This window comes from Oryx dammah, unplaced genomic scaffold (genome assembly GCF_014754425.2).
Source record: "Oryx dammah isolate SB20612 unplaced genomic scaffold, SCBI_Odam_1.1 HiC_scaffold_9, whole genome shotgun sequence".
NCBI classification, from domain to species: domain Eukaryota; kingdom Metazoa; phylum Chordata; class Mammalia; order Artiodactyla; family Bovidae; genus Oryx; species Oryx dammah.
In genome coordinates this window covers 29,859,235-29,873,443 of record NW_024070193.1, presented here as the reverse complement: position 1 = coordinate 29,873,443, position 14,209 = coordinate 29,859,235, and the positions used below count along the sequence as shown (strand labels likewise).

Below are 14,209 nucleotides of genomic sequence, written 5' to 3'. Positions count from 1 at the left end.
CTCTGTCCATGGGATTTTCCAGGCAAGAGTACTGGAGCGGGTTGCCATTGGGCTGCCGTCTATGGGGTCGCCCAGCGTCGGACACGACTGAAGCAACTTAGCAGCAGCAGCAGCAGTCCTTCATAGGACTGATGTATATGTATGGCTGAGTCCCTTCGTTTTTCACCTGAAACTACCACAGCATTGTTAATCAGCTCTACCCCAATACAAAATTAAAAATTTAAAGTTTGGGGGGCCGGGCGGGGGAATGTATGTCCGATAAAGGAATGGACTTTGGATTAACACAGACCTGAGTCTCAATCCCAACTCTCTCTCTGTAGCCTGTACACCAGCTTCTGAAATCTCTGAATCTCGGGTGGGTCAGCTGTATATATGGAAGAAAGACCTTCTGAATTCACTGTGGTTAGACTTGGGGTAATACAGTGATTTTCTAGTAATATAGGGGAATTTTGTGACAGTAATTGAATAATTGTATTTTCCCAAGGTAACAAAAATCAAAGACTCTATTTTGAAATTTTATTGCCAAAAAAAAGGAAAAAAAAGGAAAACCCACCCCTTGGAGTCACTTTTGGTTCATCTGCCAGTTCCTAGGAATGAGACCATGATAGCTGATGTTCCCTGAGAGCTACATGCCAGCCAGTGTGCTTTCCAGAAATTGTCTTACTTGATCCTCAAAACAACCCTGAGGGGAAGTCCTTTTATTGTCTCCGTGTAATAGACACCACACTCAGCACGCTGCGGCGGCGTGACTTGCCTAAGGTCGCACAGCTACCGTTGAGCCCAGGAGGTCTGACTTCAGAGCGCCGCTCCTTGTTTCTACCCAGGATTGTCCACCAGTGAATAGAGGACAGCACAAAAGAACCACGAGCCAACAGATGCTGACGGGAAACACGCTTCCCACGGACACCTGCTCTCGTGATGTTAGGGCAGACTCCTAAAACATCTGCTTAGTGACTTTTCCCTGGTTTGTACAGCAAGGTGAAATGTATCCAGGGTTTAGAGCTTCCCTCAGAGAATACTTGGATTCCCAGGCCCATTGCAGTCTGAATAGGGCTGCAGCAATTCCGAGATAGAATTATATGAGGGAAAAACAGATTGCCTGATATCTAAAACACACCTTTAGAAAGCAAAGCATCCGATATGTGAAAATGACCGTCATTCTGTTCAGTTGTCTGACCTGTGGTGTGGATGTGGCCTCGCGTCGTGTTTGATTGTCTCATACAAGTTCCCTTTCACTGGAGCTAAGCTCTGAGTGGTTTTACTTCCATGATGCTGGCATCCTCCTCTTTACCTGAATGTGACCACCTACTCCCCAGAGACACAAACCTGGCCATTCCATGATGTGTATCTTTCTTTGTCATCCTGTGTTTAACCAAGAGCATTAGCAGACCCTGTAGTATTTTCTTTTCAAGTAAGATCCTAGTTCTGAGGTGGACTGGAGATGGTGGGGTGGGTGGTTTCTGTTCGAAGTTCGAAGCCTCCATATCATTTGGAAAGGTGAGATGCATGTATGTGCTTGATGCCAGGGCTAGATTGGGAGGAAATACCTGCAGACTTAGAAAGTCCCTGGAGGGTATTTAATTAAAGGCAAAAGTTTGGATTGTTGAGAGCTAAAATGAAACTTTGCACCCACAGCCTTTACTAACTTAGCTACTTCTCCCCATCCTACCAGCATATTCGCTGGCCTGAGCACTGGTCTGGGGAGGCTGGAGGAGCGGGCGAGTTGGGATACACAGATGCGTTATGGGAGGCACCTTCCGCACACACATTGCAATTGCCAGGCAGACCTCTGTGCCTTTAACTGGTTGTTAAACAGAAAGCAGGATATGCTTATCTGACTAGCAACTCCATTGGTAAACACTCCGTCCCAAAGTTCAGCATTCTGATTTTAGGTGGGCCAGCGTGGGACTGGAGAGGTGGTTACCAGGGAACGCCCGCTCCAGGCAGGTGGAGAAGGGCGAGGGAGGGAAAGTTGGCTGCAGACTTGCTGAGTTGTTAGACAAAGCCTGTAAATACGTCAGCACGGGAGGGGGACTTAGAGCCTTTCCATTGCACCCTTCTTCTTGCTCACATGGGTAAACTGAGGCCCCGTGAACAGGACTGTGTGTTTGAATACTCACCAAAGCTAACGTGTGTCATTATCAGTAACACGCCAGGCACTAGGTGGAATGCTTCCTGTGTGTTCTCTCACTGAATATCTTGACAGTTCTGTGCAGTTGGCACTAATGTCCTACCCATTTTTCAGATGAGGAAACAGTGTCAGAGAATAAAATTGCTTCTTCAGGGCCAGAGAACTCCGAAGTTCCGGGGCTGGGGTGCAGGCGCAGGTAGAGTCACTGCTGTCGCCACCTCGTGCCCGGGACTGCCTCAGCAAGGTGGTCCCAGGCATCGCTGAGCCTGACTCTCATGGAAGCCCATCTGCTCTGGCAGGTGGACTGTGTGTAGGTGTGTATTAGTTTTTTATTGCAATGTAACTAAATACTGTGGATGGAGTAGCTTAAAACAGCATGTGTGTATGATCTCACAGTTTCCAAGGAGTCCAGACCTGGTTTAACTGGGTCCTGTTCTTAGCGTCTCACATGTCTGTGATAAAGGTGTCAGTGGGGCCTCTTGTAAGAGGCGGTGTCTTCTTGTAAGATGGCTTGTTCAGAATTCAGAGAATTCAGTTCATTACAGTCTTAGAACCAAGGGCCTGAGTTTCTAAAGGCCACCCTCTGTTCCCTGCCTTGTGGCCTCCCCGCAGCAAGGTAGCTTGCATTTTCTAGGGCAGCAGATGACTCTCTCTGTCCTCAAGTAGCGCCTCAGTTCTTCTTTTTAATGAGTTCACCTGAATGGGTCAGGCCCACCAAAGATACTCTTGATTATGTCAGTGCTAATTGATAAGGGGCTTCTATTAACTTTGCAAAACCCTTTTGCCCTACAGCCTAATCAGTTCAGTTCAGTTCAGTTCAGTCGCTCAGTTGTGTCTGACTCTTTGTGACCCCGTGAATCGCAGCACGCCAGGCCTCCCTGTCCATCACCAACTCCCAGAGTTCATTCAAACTCCTGTCCATCGAGTCGGTGATGCCATCCAACCATCTCATCCTCGGTCGTCCCCTTTTCCTCCTGCCTCCAATCCCTCCCAGCATCAGAGTCTTTTCCAGTGAGTCAACTCTTCGCATGAGGTGGCCAAAGTATTGGAGTTTGAGCTTTAGCATCATTCCTTCCAAAGAATAGCCAGGACTGATCTCCTTTAGAATGGACTGGTTAGATCTCCTTGCAGTCCAAGGGACTCTCAAGAGTCTTCTCCAGCACCACAGTTCAAAAGCATCAATTCTTCAGCACTCAGCTTTCTTCCCAGTCCAACTCTCACATCGATACATGACCACTGGAAAAAACCATAGCATTGACGAAAGAAAATCAATAAAATATAGCATTGCAATATCTACTCATAAGCATGTATTTTGCAGGGGCTTGGCCATGCGAATTAATCCCACAAACAAATTTGTGCCTTTAACAGTCGAGCTCCCATTTGATAGTTGAGAAGACTGAGACTCGAATAAGTTACATAAGTTATCCAGTGGTACAGAGTAACAGATGATCGAGCAGGGATTTGAACACACATGGATCTGCCAAAGTGTGTGCTCTTATTCAGCAAGGTAACCAGCTGGAACATTGTCAGTGATTTTAAGCCTTGGAGCCTGCCCGTGACCCCCATCATGCCTGCCTCATCTCTCCTCAATATAGCCCACAGTTCAGAATCCAGGGGAACTTCCAAAAGCTGAGGTTGGAACGATGGAAGCAATGTAACTAGCTTCAAAGGACCGTATCCCAGGAAATACAGAAGGAGAGACAAGGATCTGTGTTGGTGTCCGCCACACCGCCATGCCGGGTTCTCAAGGTTGAGCTAAAGAAAAACTCTATTACAAATGATACATCTGATCTGCTTGTGGTGAAGACTCATAACTAGAAAATAAGCATGTGACAGTTCTTCGTTTGAGTGTAAACCTAACTCATTAATTTAAATTACGGTGCTTTTGGAACAAAGAGGGGAAACTATAATAATAATAGCAAGTAATGGTCCCTTTAGAAAATGTAACAAGACATTACAAATTTTGTGCTTAGGGAAGTTTGGAGGATGTACTTATAGTTAAGGATTAATTTTCACTTAGAGAGATCAAAAAGGTCTCGATGAGTAAGATATGTATCGAGTTTCAGGTTGTATTTTTTTTTTTTCCTCCTGCCAGACTGTCTGAAACTTATCTCAAGTATCATGGTAAAAAGAGAAGTGGCGGGTAGACACAAAAATGTAATAGATATATTTTGGGGATAGAATCTGAACTGCTTTTCTAAATGCATATCAAAAGGAGAATTTATTCCAGTTGAGTAGGTTTAATGATATAATTTTACCACATTAAATCATAATTGCTCTGTAAAAGAAAATAGAAATGTATGCATTGCCACTGACTGCCAGGCTGTCCCCTTCCATCCAAAAGCATCCTCCCCAGTACCTGTTGATGTCACCTTGGCTGACACCACAGCCTGTCTGTGGCTTTCCTTTGAAAATTTGGGGGAGGGGAAGGAAGGAAGAATAGTCTGAGAAATAAAAGAGTCTGCATCAAATATTTGCCATGGTTTTGCCAAAATCATTTCCTGCTTTTAAGCTGCCAAGCTGAAGCTTACATACAAATAGATGGCATCTCTGACTATCTGGAACTTCATTTCTTAAAGTTAGATCATGTATCAAGATGATTGGGATACCTGAGTTAGTTCGGGACTATGTAATTTCCAGTGTTATGGATGTTGATAATCATTTAAGTAAATAGTCATGATTACTCTTGTGGCTAAGTGATTTCTAATCTCATTGTATTCCCTTCTACACACACACACACACACACACACACACACAAGGAAGGGAAGAAATGATTGCATATTTGGGTAAAAACAGAATGAGAATTCCAATCACACTTCTAGATTTAACAGAACCTGATTTTACATCGTGAACTGAATTCATCGATTCAGTGGAGGCATAGCTCATCTATGAATTTACCACCTAAACTTAGTATGAAGTTCCCTGTCTCTTTTTAAAAATCACACTCTAAATAATGCTCAGCTTATCTGACTAATAAAAAGCATAATGTAGTTTTTAAAAACATTTTCTTATCTTTTAAAAATATAATACTTGCTACCTAAAAAGAGTATATCATATTTCATTGAATCTTTTATAAGACCTTTATGTTATATACTAGTAATAATATAAAAGTGAGGCAAAGTCAGTTAATCCATAGTCCTTTCTTACCTCATCTCTTCAAGAGTCATCCCAATATTGGTGATGGTAAAGGAAAAGATAACCAGTGCACCTTATAAGCTCTTAAATATTTTATTCAACATGCTTGATAAGTTATAAAGCATAATATAGCAATCATTCCTGAATATTCTCACACCCAATCAATCCAAGACCCGTAACTTGCATTTCTTACCACAGCCCATGCACATTGGCGACCCTTCTCTTAAATTTTGCACTCGTTATTGCTTTGCTTTTCAAACATACTTAAGCTCTTTTTCCTGTTGACCTGTAAATAACCTCAAGAATAGAGGGCATCTCTGCTCTCTCCCACTGTTATCTTCAGTGTCTGACACAGAACCTGGCCCAATGGATATTAACTCTTATTGACCAGGTGTATGATTGTCGGAGGCATACCCACAGTGACTGTACCTTACAGGGTATTGTTTAGACACCACTGCCTCTAGGAATCTCTGACAGGCTAACTGTCTATCTGACTGGACACAACCTTGCCTCCCTTTTGAACTGTCTCAGCAACTTTTCTTCATCACCAAAGCTGTACATATATTCCTTTCTCCTTTCAGTTCTAGCTCTTTCTCCATCCCTGCCTTCCTGCCAGGTTGGCTTAGGTGGAATTCCTATTGTGGTTTGGTGCCTGACATAATAATAAAAGGTAGCATAAATGAAATAATATCTGGCACTTTACATCTGTTCTCACCAAATTGACCTAAAAGAGGTCAGCACTATGACTATTCCCATTTCACAGATGAGGAAACTGAGATTTGTGAACATAAGCAATAAACATCTGTCAAATGAAGGAAGACAATGCTGTATCTACATTATTCTGCCTGAACATACTTCATTTTTTCTCTGGAGCTCAAGCCTTTATGTCGATCCTTGGGCATATTATTCAGAAATAAATGGGGGGAAAATTAAATGAAGTACGTACAAGTTTTCTGAGTGTGGTTAGCAACTTTCTTATTGTTTGAGACATCTGTATTTTCTTTTATATTATTTACCTAATTTTCTATTGGACTTAATTTATTCCCTTATTGGTTTATAGAGATTCTTATGTACCTTAATTTTTAGATCTTTTTTCCTAATTTAACTATGAAATGCACATATTTACCCCATGTTCCTGTGATACAATTTGAAATGCTGTTTTAGCCATATTCAATTTTAATATACTTTTATTTTTTAGTGGTTTAGTTACAAATTCTGAGCTTTTTGTTATTATGCGCAGAAATGCATTCCTGCCTCTGAGATGACAAGAAAATTTCCAATTTTAAAAAATATTAAATAATAAATTCAGGTATCAATTTTTAAAAATATCTGTTGTCTGTATATACCACAAAGTTGTCAGGAATCTGAAGGTGGCATCTAAAATTGTCTTTTAATATACTTTGCCTTTCACATGTACAAGGATATTTCAAAATAAAAAATACATTAAATGAAAAATAAATTCATACATGACTAGGATCATAAAAGAAACTCCCTACCTTGGTGCACAATCACTTATTCATTCAGTTATTGACTCATCCTGTTTATTTAGTCCCTGTGGTATACAGAGATGATTTAGACTAGAAAATACTCCTGTTAAATGCAGTGGGGATTCCAGCAGTATGAACTGATGCATCTTTTCAAAGGATCCCTCAGGCTGTAGTATGGAGGAGAGATTTTTAGGGGGCAAAGAGGGAATTAAGGAGAGACAGGTAGGGCAGTGATACCCACCTGTAGTAAACCCAGAATTTGGTCAGAAGAAGCAAGATTTAAAGCTGACTTCTGCAAATGAGGGCCAGAGCACCACTGCTGTTGTGGAGATGCTGGCCAGTTCAGGCGTCCAGATGAAATACTACTTTGAACCTGGAGCAGAGCGGGACTTTGTGTAGGGGACCATTCACAGCAAAGCTGGACAGGTGGCAACCCTGCTCGCTTGGCGCCAGCAAGTGGAACGGGCTCGTGGTTGATGGATGGCTTTACATTGTTCTGAACACAGCGCAGAGTGGGGGCAGCGGGGGGATGACCCCTGGGGAGCTCAGAGAAGTCTCTGGGCTTTTCTTACACATTGTCTTCCCCTTAGTATCCAGCCAAGGTATTAACTCTGTGTTCCAGCCACATTTCCACTTAGAAATCTCACTATTGCTCCATATACTCTTGTCCATGGTCCTGGTATTTATATTTTTACAGTTTAACCTGAAAGTGTGTGGACTTTTGGTGAAAATGAGACAATTAAAATAGTTTGCAAAGCACAGTGAAGGTTTTTTCTTTTTAAAGGTGGAAAGAATGTGATGACATGCAATTTATTACTACGTTCCTCCCTTTCTTGAATGTCCATGGACATTTTCTGCTCAATCAGTGTTTTATTTTTTTGCACCTCATTTTATAACTGATTCTTCCCCTTGACTTCCCAGTCTCGGGAGACAACAGTATTTCTCTTAAAAACCCAGAGGGTGAATGGGTCTTCTGTGTGTGTTGGTTTGCCAAGACAATTCTCATGAAAAGGACTAAGATTGCTAAACCATTTTTTAATATAAGGAGGTCTGTGTTTGGGCATTGAAATTAATTTCCCTTATCTCACCATACAAATAGCCACCCTGGCTTTTTTGATTTATTATCTAGGATGGTTCAGCAGCACTAAAAACAGAGGACGGGAAGACATCACCTTTACGTGGCATCATTAGTCATGGCATTAAAAGCATCACCCTGAGTGGGGTGCTTTGCACAAGCTCCTGCCGTACCATGAGAACACCCTGTTTTTGTCCTGTGTGCCAGAGACATTGGGCCCGGTCATGAATTCCAGGCTTCATTTTTTAATTCTTAATAAGTCACCCCCACCCTAAAATCCTTCTTGTCTTTCCTCCCTAACATACTATAAAGGAGCTTTCTAGATTGCACATATAATCCCTGACTAGAGACAAAGTACTGACTTGGAGAAAAAAAATATAATTTTTATTTACTTTTTAGATTTTTTTAAAAATATTGGAATATAGTTGATTTGCAGTGTTAGTTTCAGGTGTACAGCAAAGTGCAATTAAATTCTATGTATATCTTTTAATGCATATATCTATATCTTTCTCAGATTCTTTTCCCATATAGATTATTACAGAGTACTGAGTATGGTTCCTGTGCTGCACAGTAGGTCCTTGTTGATTATCTACTCTGTATATAGTAGTGTGTGTATGTTAATCCCAGCGTCTTAATTTATCCCTCCCTCTCACCTTTTCTGTTTGGTAGCCATACATTTGTTTTCTAAGTCTGTTTCTGTTTTTCAAATAAGTTCGTTTGTATCGTTTTTTAGATTCCACATGTAAGTGATATCATATGAGACTTGTCTTTCTATGACTTCATTTGCTATGATAATCTCTAGGTTCATCTATGTTGCTGCAAATGACACTGTTTCATCCTTTTTCATGGCTGAGCAATATTCCATTGTGTAAACGTACCACATCTTCTTTATCCATTCATTTGTTCGTGGACATTTAGGTTGCTTTCAAGTCTTGGCTGTTGTAAACAGTGCTCCAGTGGACACTGGAGTGAGTAAAAGAAGCTTATCTCAAAAGATTGTATGCTTTATGACTCCATTTATATGACGTTCCTGAAAAGGCAAAACTACAGTGATGGGGAACAGATGAGTGATGGCTAAGGGTTAGGGACGGTAGGAGGGTGTGAATATGAATGGAAGTACAAGGAAGTTTGGAGGGTAATGGAGCTATTCTGAATCCTGATCATGGTAGAGAGTGTATGAATGTATACCTGTGTTAAAATTCATGGTACTGGACACCTCCCACACCCCAACAGTCAATTTCACTATTTGGTAGCTTGAAAAGAAAGAAACCTGCACCCCAGCTTCTGCACATGACCTGCAGGTTGCAGCGTCGGTCTCATTTCAGCCAGCTGCTGCTGGCATTCTGGCCCCTCCTGCCAGGTCCTGTGCACTCAGGCCGCTTGTGTTCTCTCTGCCTGGGAATCTCTCCCACCTCACCTGGGCGCTGGGATCCTTTGCTGCTCAGCTGTGGGGACCCAGCACCTGCTCTGGGGGCGTCGCCTCTGCACCCCTGCCCCTGGGTCTTCGCAGGGGCTGCCCTACCCCGTCAGGGTGACTTCAGGAGAGTGATTTTATTGTTTACTCCCCAGCCCTCCTAGGAAGGTGACGAGTAAGGCAGTGAGGATGAGAAGGAAGTCAGTCGCCTGCACTCACAGGCGAAGGTCAGCCTTTATTTTTGTTTCACTTGTGTCTTTCTTCCTGGCTGCGCTGGCCCCTGACCCCCTGGCTGAAATTCCTTACCTCCTTTTGCTCTTTCAGCAGGGGAATCCTCTTTTCTGGCTTTGCCCAAACTACTTGTTGAAAAGCAATAAATCATGGTTTTAAAGACCTTGATAGTCTCTTTTTTTGCCCTTTGAGCATATGTAAAATTATGTGGAAAATCATGACGGCAGAGGGGTTTTCTCACTTTTTTCCTCAGAGATTAGATGGGTTTTATAGTGTACCATGAAAAGGCATTAGTAGTAAAATCCTTATTATGGATATATTTTTGCATATTAGGTTGGCCAAAAAATTCATTCAGGGTTTTCCATAACATCTTACAGACAACCCAGAGTAAACTTTTTGGCCAACCCAGTATTTCCTGAGCCCCATCTTCCAAATTTTTCTAAATTCCCTTGGGGAAAGAACAGACTTTTGGGGGGAAGAAAAGTAGCTTCTATTCTGGAATCCATAGCAGTAGTAATAATAATAACACACCAGTATTTCTATGGTGCTTACTGTAACTGCTAGACACTGTCCTAAGAAGCAGTTTATATATTATTTCACTTACTCCTCATGGCAGCCCTAGAAGGTAGTAGTGCCATAACTTCCCTTTCATGTGCATGAAAACCACAGCACAGCACAGGCAGTTACATCAGGGTGGAGGAAGCTGGGATTTGAACCCAGGCTCCACCTTCCAGATGCCTGTGGAGCAGATGGAGGAAGGAAGACGGGAGACCTGGTTTTCCTCCCCAGGACCCCAGGCTGACCTCTCTTTTCTTCTCTCCTGGAAGGTATCTCCACCCCTTTGCATGGTCTGTAAGATGCTCCAGAATGGTTTGGGATGTTCCTTTTCTCGTTCATCCAAAGATGATTCCGTATTTGTCTACTGATCAGTATTAACACAGGTCTTTGGAATAATTGGAAAAGCGAGCTAAAAATCAAGAAGACTCACGAAAGCAGTTATCAAACTCACATCATGTCTTGAATTGTGCTTTTACAGCTTTCAAAGTCCTCAACTCTGTGTTCTTCAAAGATGCCCCTCATCATTTCCCATTATCATCATCTCTTTTTACAGGAGCGGAAGGTGAGGCCCACAGAGAAGTGAGTGGCTTATCCTAGTTCACCACATTGATCCTTTTAGGACAGGAAAGCAAGCTCAGTTTTTCCCTTCTTTTCCCCTTCTCCCGTCCTTTTTTCCATTTAAGTTCTTATTCTTTGAATAAGAGAAACTGTTCCATTTACTTAAGATACAGGCAATGTAATTTCATCTTTTTTTCTACATATAATGATTTTCTTTTGCTGTATAAACTTATTACCGTGAACGTAGCAGCTTAAGACATCCATTTATTGCTCTCAGTTTTGTAGGCCACAGGTCCAGACATAGAGCTGCTGGCTTCTGTGCTCAGAGCATTAGGAGGTTCAGTGTGTCACAGGGGTTACCCAGACTGAGTTCTTGTCTGGAGGCTCTGGAGAATAATCTGCTTCTTAGCTCTGCTAGGTTTTTGGTAAAATTCAGTTCATTGGGGTTATAGGACTGAGATCCTTATTTCCTTGCTATCAGTCAGCCAGGGACCACTCTTGACTTCTAAAGGCTACCCAGAGTTCCATGTGATCGCCTCTGACAGCATTGGTACATCACATCTTTCTTGACTCTTAAATGTTGAACTTTCTCTGTTTCTGATCCCTAAACCCTAATATAAACTGCAAAATAAGAAGTCCATATGATTCTTTCAGGTCTGCTCAAATTATCTCCCTCTCCTATGGTCAGCTGATTTTGAACCATAATTACAGCTGCAAAACCCTTCAGATTAATACCTTGATAGTGTTTGCTTGAATATCAAACAAAGGGTAGGGATGTGGAAGGTCATCTTAGAATTCTGCCTATCACCAATGCATTACAGCGTTAAAAAGAGGTAAAGACGGGAAGAAGGGCTAACTCTAATCTATATTTTTCAGTAGTAATTACATAAATTCCTTTTTGCCTTTTGCCAACCTGATGCATTTTGTATTTATTAGGCCCTGTGATTAAAAGCATATTCATAATCTGTGCAAGCTATTTGTCTTAAAAGAATTGAAAAATAGATGAGGTGGGCATAATATTTTTGAACAACGCAATTAACTGTTACTATTTGGTACGTTTTTAGCATTGTGTTGGCATTTTTTAGCATTGTTTCAACCTATTCTTTTTTTCTCAGCCTCTGTGGCCCAGCTCCTTGAACTTTCTCCCTCCGCTCCTTGGCATCTCCTTGCAGGTCTTACCTTAAATATCACCTCCTCATGGACAAATTTCCTGATGGCCTTACCTAGCAGGTGAAGAATGACAAGTCCTTGAAATTGTTTTATTCAGGCTTCCTTTGTAATGACTCTCTAATTACTTCCGGATTTGTGGATTGCCAATATCTTATCTGTTTCTCATAGACTGTAAACCTTGCAAGGGGAACCTTCATAGGCCTCGTGCCCAGACCATGCTTGTTCAGAGGAAGCATCAAAAATGATGTATAAATGGAAGGTTTTATAGAAAAGGTAACTGTAACATTTGTTGAGAAAAGTTGCTAGCGTAGTGAACCAAGTTAATCATGAGGTCACTGCTAAAGCATCTGTTTGAAAAGCACCCAAATGACTGTCATAAAGATCTTGAAAGAGGGGAGATTCTGAGGAATGGTGGTGCCAAAGAGGAACAGTTTCCATATTGTCCTTTGAAATAGGCAGCATCACTGAACAGGAGGTGAGTGAGGTGTCTGAAGATCACAAACCACCTGATGTTTGGAGCACCGGTTCCTGATAAGTTTTAATGCCTGAAGCTGGAGGCCTCTTTCCTCCCAGCTCACCTTTGAACAGCTCCTCTCTCTAATTTTCTCCTAAGCTTCACCTTCACCTCCAAGCAGTCCTCCACCCACTTGACCTTGGGCAAGTTAGCCTCCTTGAGCCCTATTTTCCTCCTCTGGAAAATGAGTACAATAATTCGCACCTTGAAAGGTCACTGGAAGGACAGAAGGGCAGTGAATGCAAAAGCTTGACTCACACTGAGATTAATAAATGTTATTTCCATTATTAAACTCTGCATATCTGACATGGAATTGAAGTGCTCATCTTAACAACTGATTTTTTGGAAATTGTTATAAAAGAAAGGGTTATGGTAGATTGTAGGGTCATTAAAGAAATAGTCTTCTTACTTGATTTTTTATCATCATTTACTAACTAAAGACTACCTAGATTGAAATCAGTGTATTTTATGTACAGCTATCCTAAAAGCATAATATATCTACCTTTTTCTTTTCCCCTCTTGATGATTCAGAAGTCACTCCAGAGCCTTTGTACTGCTGTGGGTCTTTATTTTGAACTCCAGTTAGCATTTTATTTTAGCCCTGTAGAAGTATTGGTCACTAGCAAGTTCTGAAAAGCAACTTGTGTCTGTATGTTCACCTCTCTCATTCCTTAATATATGATAAAAAAAAAAAAAAAAAAAAAAAAAAAAAAAATAAACAAAACCATGTGTTGCACCAAACGCAGACTGGCTTCCTCCGCCCAAGGCCTTTCCAGGTGCTCCTCTTTTTGGTGGCGAGGACTCTCCCACTCCAGCTTATTGCTGGGAAGTGATAGAACTAGAGCAGTAGTATCCTTGGAGCCTAGGAAGTGCGGGTAGTGGGCCTTCAAAGAGCTCATTTGCTATAAAGTACCAGAAGTTGTTCAGAATCAGTCAAGCTCTTCTCACATTTCCGAGGAGACTATTTTAGGGAGCAACAAGAGCAGAATAGATCAATTTACATTTCTTCTTCTTCTACCACTGTAAAAACACTTACTTGATGAATTCTCAGGGCCGGTTAGACAGTCTCAGCAAACACAGTGATGGGAGCATAGAGCCAGCGTCTGTTTTGTTTATTATGGAGATGGTTTCTACACTCAAAGCTGCATTCCTATTTTTTCATTTATTTTGCCTGCCTTTTAATTCCCTGAGTGTGATTTAGAGGAGTCCATGCGTCGTTTTGTTGCAGTGGCGTTGGAAGTCTGTATTTCTGATTTAATTCCTGCAGTGTGAATTCAGAACAGAAGACCGGGAGACTCCTGTGCCCCAAATTAGCTGGGAGAACTTGGACAGTTGGCTCAACATCTCTATGTAGGCCCCAATTTCCTCTCCGGTAAAATGGGACTGTTCACTTCTTATCAAGGGGTATAATATAATAAAAGGAAATGCCCTGCAGATGTGAAAAAAAAATTTAAACACCATGCACCTTTCATTTTTATTTTTAATCTGAAATTAACATGCAAAATCAGGATGCTGCCATTTTCAAAGTTGTTAGCCTGCATTCATCATATTTCTAGGTGAAGTATCTGAAAGTGATTATAGGTAATAAATATCTTTTTTTAAAAAACTTATTGCAGAGGCAGTTTTTCCACTGTTAATGAGGGTAATTTGACTTGGTTGAAGGATTGCAGTTCTTAAGAATTAATGCAGTAATCCAATTCAGAGATTTAAAGAGATCTAAGATTTTTCACAGGTCGCGTGCTAGTGAATGTGCTGCTCTCACATAGCAGCTAATGGACTTGAACGCCAGTCTGTCATTTACTGTTCCCTCCCCAAGAGCAGCTATGCCCTTGGTGGTGAGTCTACTCTCCAGGCATTGCAGGTTATTTAGAAGTGTGGTGTATTTGTAACACTTTTGAGAGATAGTATCCTATTTCTCTCAGCCCCTAATTACTAT

The 14,209-nt window shown here is 41.5% G+C and overlaps 1 protein-coding gene across 6 annotated transcripts in view; it reads left to right on the top strand.

The window, feature by feature from the left end:
* The window catches only part of FOXP1 (forkhead box P1), a 622,522-nt gene that overhangs the window by 427,624 nt on the left and 180,689 nt on the right, over positions 1–14,209 (top strand). The gene's annotated exons all lie outside the window — the stretch shown is intronic.